Here is a 7,516-nt window from a genome sequence, read left to right on the forward strand (position 1 = left end):
AAGCCCATAAGAGGTTATTCATATTAATAATAATTGTAAGTGGTTGAATCACATTCTAGAAAAGGGACCAAAATTAGTTATAAACACACGATAGTTAATAAATAAAGTGGTTATTCCGTATTATGCAAGGGACCACTAGTAGTTAGGGTTTTGGATGTCATAAAGCTATAAATAGTCTTAGATAGCAAGGGAATAATCATCAATTTTTATTGTAATTAAGATCTACTCCGTTGGAGGTTGTTGTGTTGAAGAGACAAGTGAACATTTTATTTTCCTTCTAAGTAATAAAATATCTTCATAGCTTTTCTCAATTCATGTGATATTTTTGTGTTTCTCACAATATTGTTTCATATTTCTGGCATTCTATTATTTTCGCAGATTAAGTGCATAAAAACCGATATCAGAGAACTTTCCAGGGCTAGCTGTACCTCTAATTTTGGTAGAATGCTTTTAGGCTAGAGACATGTTTCGATGTATTTAAACCATAGAATATGTCATTGAGCACATAAACTTGAGGATTTGGGGAGGTATCCATGAAATAACTGCAAGAGGTCGTCACATGTGTTGGACTCCCTTGTAACCCCTCAGGGTACCCCTTCAAGTAGTAACACATTAGACCAAACGGAGCATAGATTAGACTTGTACATACCCTTGGGTATATCAAAAGCCCCCCTACGATAACTTGAAACTTAACCTTAGATAAGTCGTCAGTCATCTTGTTGCTACAATACACTGATAACAACACTTAGGGAGATTAGTGACATGTAAAATAGGGTAGTCAGGTAGTACGACTAAGGGTATGGTCGATCCTCCTTAGTTAACATTATGAAAGATTGGGTTGAGTACTACTATTGAATCCCTACATATATCACGATCTATAGCTCCTGACGCTCCTTTGTGACCATAGTTCCCTCAACTATTTGAAGATTTTCCCCTACCTTTTCATCTAAATTAGATACAAGAGTTGGGGTATGGCTGCCACAGTAAATATTCGAGTCAACACTTAAGGTCCTCCTACCATCGTACATACAATATTTAGCAATTAGGGTTTTCAAAATGAAAATTAGACTCTTTGTACAAGGGGTTTTAGCCGCTGTAGTCCATATTAGATTGTCACAAAAGATTTTGAAGTGATGAGACTTTGGGTTTTCTACTATTACAGTCAAGCCCAAATTTTCATAGGATTTGGTAGTATCAATCATTTTGGATTTTGGTCATCATGGGATGCTTTCAAGAGACTTAGCCCATCAGATTTAGGATGATAAGCTGTTGGGTCCCTATAATACTAGTGATTACCCCATTACTATTGTAGTTATACCCCTTATTTATATTTTTGTGCCCCTATTTCCCCCATATTGTTATTACTGTGCCCCATAGAATCCCTCTATTGTTATTTTTGTGGCTTTATATTATTATTGGTAGGTTGGCTGGATTATATTGTGACTCCTTAGACTCCTATATATAGAAAGGAGGTTTTTTCATTTGAATCATCGAAGAATTGTTCATTTATGTAATGTAAAGGAGGTTGCCCCCTCAAAGAGGCAGAATTCTAAGGCATTGATCTATCTTTTCTATCTTTTCTTGAGCTGGATTCATAACATTTGGTATCAGAGCTTTGGATTCTAGGGTTTTGCTGCTCTAAACAGGCCATCGTGGCATTTTTGCTATAATTTATTTATTTTATTTTATTTTATTTATTTATTTATTTTTTTTTTTTTTTTTTCTGAAACGTTTCAGAAGTTGCAAAAAAAACTCATTTGAGAAGAAATCGCGTTGAACCTCGGGTCTGAATTTCAGAGCTTTTTACGCTATATTTGCTGAGATATGAGCTAAGGAAGTTGGTCTTTTTGCAGAGTCCTGAATTACACTCCAAACATGTGACCTAGGGAAAATCGTCATAACATTCTCTCTGGGGATCAGATTGAAATTTCGTAAGAAGGTACAGAAAGAGGATGGACTGTAGTTTCTTGTATGCATTTTTCAGATCCATAGGTCAAAACAGTGACTCGTGGCATGTCATATAAGTTTTCTCTATTGAACTAGTCTATAATCAAGTCACTGTGGGAGATTTCGTATAAATCTTCCTTGGAGAAACCAATTTGGGTCAGACTTGTGGCATTGGAAAGAGGACACAGAAGGCTACTATAGGTCACAATTTCAGAACTGGATGATCCGAAATTACAAATATACATCAGATTCAATATCAGGCTTCTACAAAGTGAAAAAAGGTGTGTAGTTTTTTTTAAATTCTTGCGTAAGCGTGGTTTGAAGGAATTCAAAGGGCATAGTAAAGCATTATTATCGGTAACTGATGCCCCGAGGAAAGAAAATGAAAACACATAGTAAGGAGCCTGAAATCTCTAGCATGACTCATGAAGAAGAGGAAGAAATGCTACATGATATATCAAAATTACAAGAATACGTGCAACAAATGTCACGCTCACAAAAGCTAATAGAAGCTAAGATAAATGGCGTGGAATATAAGATAAATGTCGTGGAATCTAAGATAAAGGGCATAGAATCTAAGATGGATGTCGAAGATAGATTTGAAGAGAGACATGGTAGATTTGAAGACAGACATGGAAGATTTGAAGACAGATTTGACAATTTTTCTACAAGAAATACTTACTAATGGTGAAAAGGTTGTAAAGGAAACTCACGATGTGAACAAAAGAAATGTTAATCATGATTCCATAGACTCTAATGTTGGATCGAAGACCCACCATATTCCAAAAATCGATATGAGGAAGTTTGATGGCAAGGATCCCGCCACATGGATATTACAGATGGAGCAGTTCTTCGATCTCAATAATGTGCAAAACACACAAAAGGTACGTATGGCAACTTTATATTTGGAACCAAATCAGTTTTTATGGTATCAATGGCTTTTCTCTCATAAATAATTTATCACTTGGGCAATTTTTATGGAAGAATTGATAGAACATTATGAGGATACAAAAAGCAACACTTTTTTTAGCCAATTGATAAGTCTCAAACAAAAGGGTTCAATAATGGAGCACATTGAGGAGTTCCAAAAATTGAACATAAGGGTAAAATATATTCCAAAGGAGCATAGGATTGATGTGTTCATAGGGTATTTAAAGGATAATATCCAACATGATGTTCGCCTTTGGGAACCTGATTCATTAGAGAAGGCATTCAGGTTAGCAAGAAAAATGGAAAGCAAAATTATGGCAACCAGGAAGCATACCACTCACAACTATAAAGACAGAAGTGTTGTTTCCCCTAGTCTTCCACAACCTATAAGGTTGACACCGCAACAATTGGAAGAAAAAAGAGCAAAAGGGCTTTGTTACAGTTGTGATAGAAAATACACTAAAGGTCATAAGTGTGCTGAGAAGAAATTATTCTACATAGATTGTGAAGAGGAAGAAGAAAAGGAGCAAGAAAGGTCAAAAGAAGAGGATATACTCTAGGAATAAAGCCTAGATGAAGAACAAATAAATCCGACCATATCTTGTAATGCATTGGTGGGAATTACCACTCCTCAAACCATCAAGATAGAAGGAAAAATCAAGAAGAAAAATGTAATAATGTTGATTGATTCAGGAAGCACCCGCAATTTTATTCATTGTAGGGTAGCAAAATAATTGAATTGCTTCCTATATCTAGCACCAGAGTGTCAAGTGATGATTGCAAATGGAAGAACAATAAATTTCTCTGGAAAGTGCCATAATATCAAGCTATCCATGGGAGAATATGTATTGACTAGCCCAATTCTTTCCATTCCAATGGGAGGTGCTGATGTTGTACTAGGAGTCCAATGGCTACAATCCTTGGGCACAATAGCTTTTAATTTTCAAGAACTTTTCATCAAATTTTCTACGGAAGGAAAGGGAGTTGAATTAAGGGGTATTGCAGGGAAACCCGGAAAGATAATTAGCTCTAATGGTATTACAAAGCTTATAAAAAAGGAGCAAAGAGGTGGAATTGCACAATTATGTTCGCTAGATGTTTCCACATCGGAATCATCTATTTCTCCAAATCTCCAAAAATTCCTGGACAATCATTCCAAGATATTTGAGACTCCCAAAAATCTCCCACCTATGCGTGATCATGATCATGCTATTCATCTGATTCCAGGAAGTGTTCCTCCGAACATCGGGCTGTACATATATCCCTATGCCCAAAAGAGTGAAATTGAACGTATGGTTGCAGAAATGCTAGAGGCTGGTATAATTCAACCCAGTCAAAGTTCTTTCTCTGCTCCAGTAGTATTGGTGCACAAGAAGGAAGGATCATGGTGCATGTGTTCGGATTATAGGGAGCTCAACAAGCTCACTATTAAAGATAAGTTCCCCATTCCTATCATTGATGAATTACTGGATGAATTGCATGGATCAATTTACTTCACCAAGTTGGATCTTTGTTCAGGATATCGTCAAATCAGAATGAAGATTGAAGACATTTGGAAAACGGAATTTAGAACTCATGAGGGTCATTATGAATTTTTGGTCATGCCTTTTGGCCTTACCAATGCACCTTCAACATTTCAAGGTTTGATGAATTCAATTTTCAAACCATTCCTTAGAAAATTTGTGTTAGTATTTTTTGATGATATACTAATCTACAACAAGTCTTGGAAGGATCATTTTGAACATGTTGACAGGGTGCTACAACTATTGGAGGAGAAACAATTATATGCAAAAATATCCAAATGTTTCTTTGGAGTCCAGGAGGTGGAATATTTGGGTCATATTGTATCTCATGAAGGAGTTAAGGTAGACCCTAGCAAAATTAAAGCCATTAAGGAATGGGAAATCCCCACATCCATAAAGCATCTGCAAGGATTTCTTGGGTTGACAGGGTATTATCACAAGTTTGTTAAGATTATGGGAGAATAGCAGCACCTCTAACAACATTATTGAAGAAAGATGCATTTTCATGGACTCCGGAAGCAACAAAGGCCTTTGAACATCTTAAAGAGGCAATGTGCCAAGCAACGGCCTTAGCTACACCGGACTTCACAAAAACCTTTATTGTGGAATGTGGTGCTTCAGGAAATGGAATTGGTGCTATTCTAATGCAAGATGAAAGACCCATTGCTTTTGAAAGTCGTCCAATCAAGGGAAAGTTTTTAAGCAAAGCCATTTATGAGAAGGAAATGTTGGCAATACTCCATGCACTTAAGAAATGGCGACCCTACCTAATGGGAAGACACTTCAAGGTAAAAACGGATCATGATAGCCTTAAATACATTTTAGAACAAAGATTATCCTCTGAAGAGAAACAAAAGTGGGTCACAAAGATGTTGGGTTATGACTTTGAAATCATCTACGAAAAAGGGAAGCAAAATGTGGTGGCAGATGCACTCTCAAGAAAGGATGAGGATGTGGAAGCATTGTTGTGCGCCATTTCTATTATCCAACCAGATTGGATAAACGAAGCAAGGGAGGAATGGAAGAATGACGAAGAAGTGTGGGCACTTATTCGAAAGCTACAACAAGATTCCAGTGCTTTTGATACATTTAGCTGGAAAAATGATTCGTTATGGTACAAAGATCGCTTATACCTCTGTAAGAATTCCCAGCTAAAACAAAATATTCTTATGGAATTGCACACTTCTCCCTTAGGAGGGCACTCAGGATTTTTAAAAACTTACCATAGGGTTAAGAAGGAATTTTCTTGGGATGGCCTTAAATCAGATATTCAAAAGTTTGTGGCAGAATGTTTGGTTTGCCAATAAAATAAAGTTGAAACAATTAAGACACTGGGTCTATTACAACCTTTATCCATTCCAAGCCAATGTTGGGAGGAGGTTTCAATGGATTTTATCACAGGTTTACCCAAGTCTGAGGGAAAGAGTGTCATCATGCTGGTAGTTGACATACTTACCAAGTATGCACACTTTTGTGCATTATCACATCCATTTAAAGCCAGTACAGTTTCTACTGCATTTATGGAAACAATTCAGAAGCTACATGGAAACCCAAAGATTATTGTAAGTGACAGAGATCCCATTTTCACTGGAAATTTTTTGACTGAATTATTTTCTTGTCTTAGTACTTAGTTAGCTCATAGCTCATCTTATCATCCTCAATCTGATGGGAAAACTGAGATAGTAAAGAAATGTTTGGAAGGATATCTTCGTTGCTTTGTATATGATAAACAGACACAATGGGTCAAATGGTTGCCTCTGGTTGAATGGTGGTATAACACTTCCTTCCATACAAAAACAAAAATGACCCCATTTATGGCACTTTATGGGTGTCAACCACCATCCATAACATCATATTTAAGAGAAAATTCTATGGTTCAGGGAGTGGAACATCACATCGAACATCAACAACAAGTCCTCCAACTCTGAAAGGATAACCTCGTGTTGGCACAGAATAGAATGAAACAATAGGCAGATCAACGTTACAGTGAAAGAAGTTTTGATGTAGGTGATTGGGTATTCCTACGGCTACAACCATATAAGCAAATGTCCCTCAAGCAAGCTAAGAAGGATAATAAATTATCACCAAAGTATTATGGTCCGTACAAGGTGTTGCAAAAGATTGGTACTATGGCATACAAATTGGAGCTTCCTATAGCTTCTCGATTGCACCAAGTTTCCATGTTTCATGTTTAAAGAAGGTTACAGGAGACAAGCTCCCAGTTCAAACAATATTGCTAGAACTTGACGAGGAAGGAAAAATTATATTGGAACCGGAAGCAGTCATAGAAACAAGAACTCGACAGCTACGAAATCGATCAATTTCAGAGTATCTTATCAAGTGGAAGAACTTATCCGCTGAAGATTCCACATGGGAGGATGCGAATTTTATGCAGAAGTATTCAGAACTACTCAAGCGTTGAGGACAACACTTTTTTGAAGGTGAGGGGCATGCTGGGTCCCTATAATACTAGTGATTACCCCATTACTATTGTAGTTATACCCCTTATTAATATTGTTGTGCCCCTACTGCTCCCATATTTTTATTACTATGCCCCATAGAATCCCTCTTTTGTTATTTTTATGGATTTATATTATTATTGTTAGGTCGGATGGATTATATTGTGACTCCTTAGACTCCTATATATAGAAAGGAAGTTTTGTCATTTGAATCATCGAAGAATTTTTCATTTATATAATTGAAAGGAGGTTACCCCATCGAAGAGGCTGAATTCTAAGGTACCATTCACTTGTAATCCCCCAATTTTCATGCAGTACCAAAATTTTCTCAACGCGACTTCTATTGAACCACATTACTAAACTCTTGATCTTGTCCTCTTTCCAACCATATTATTTTTAATTAAGCTGAAAATTTGACTGGGGCTAGTATATCCAAGGTATCAGGTCTCAGGTTATGGTTGTAGAGAAGGTTACAGAGAAATTTGATGCCCTTGAGAAAAATTTCAATGACTTCCAGGAGTACTTTAATGATATAATTAGAGCAGTAGCATTGGAAGCCATGAGGACATATGATGAAATCACGGGGGAAGAACATAGCGTTGATGCATAGGTAGAAGGAGAATCCAACCATCGCATTCATTTCCATGCACATCACCA

This window comes from Pinus tabuliformis, chromosome 3_1 (assembly GCF_031772625.1).
Source record: "Pinus tabuliformis cultivar Carrire ecotype Pingquan chromosome 3_1, CPIR1, whole genome shotgun sequence".
Lineage (NCBI taxonomy): Eukaryota > Viridiplantae > Streptophyta > Pinopsida > Pinales > Pinaceae > Pinus > Pinus tabuliformis.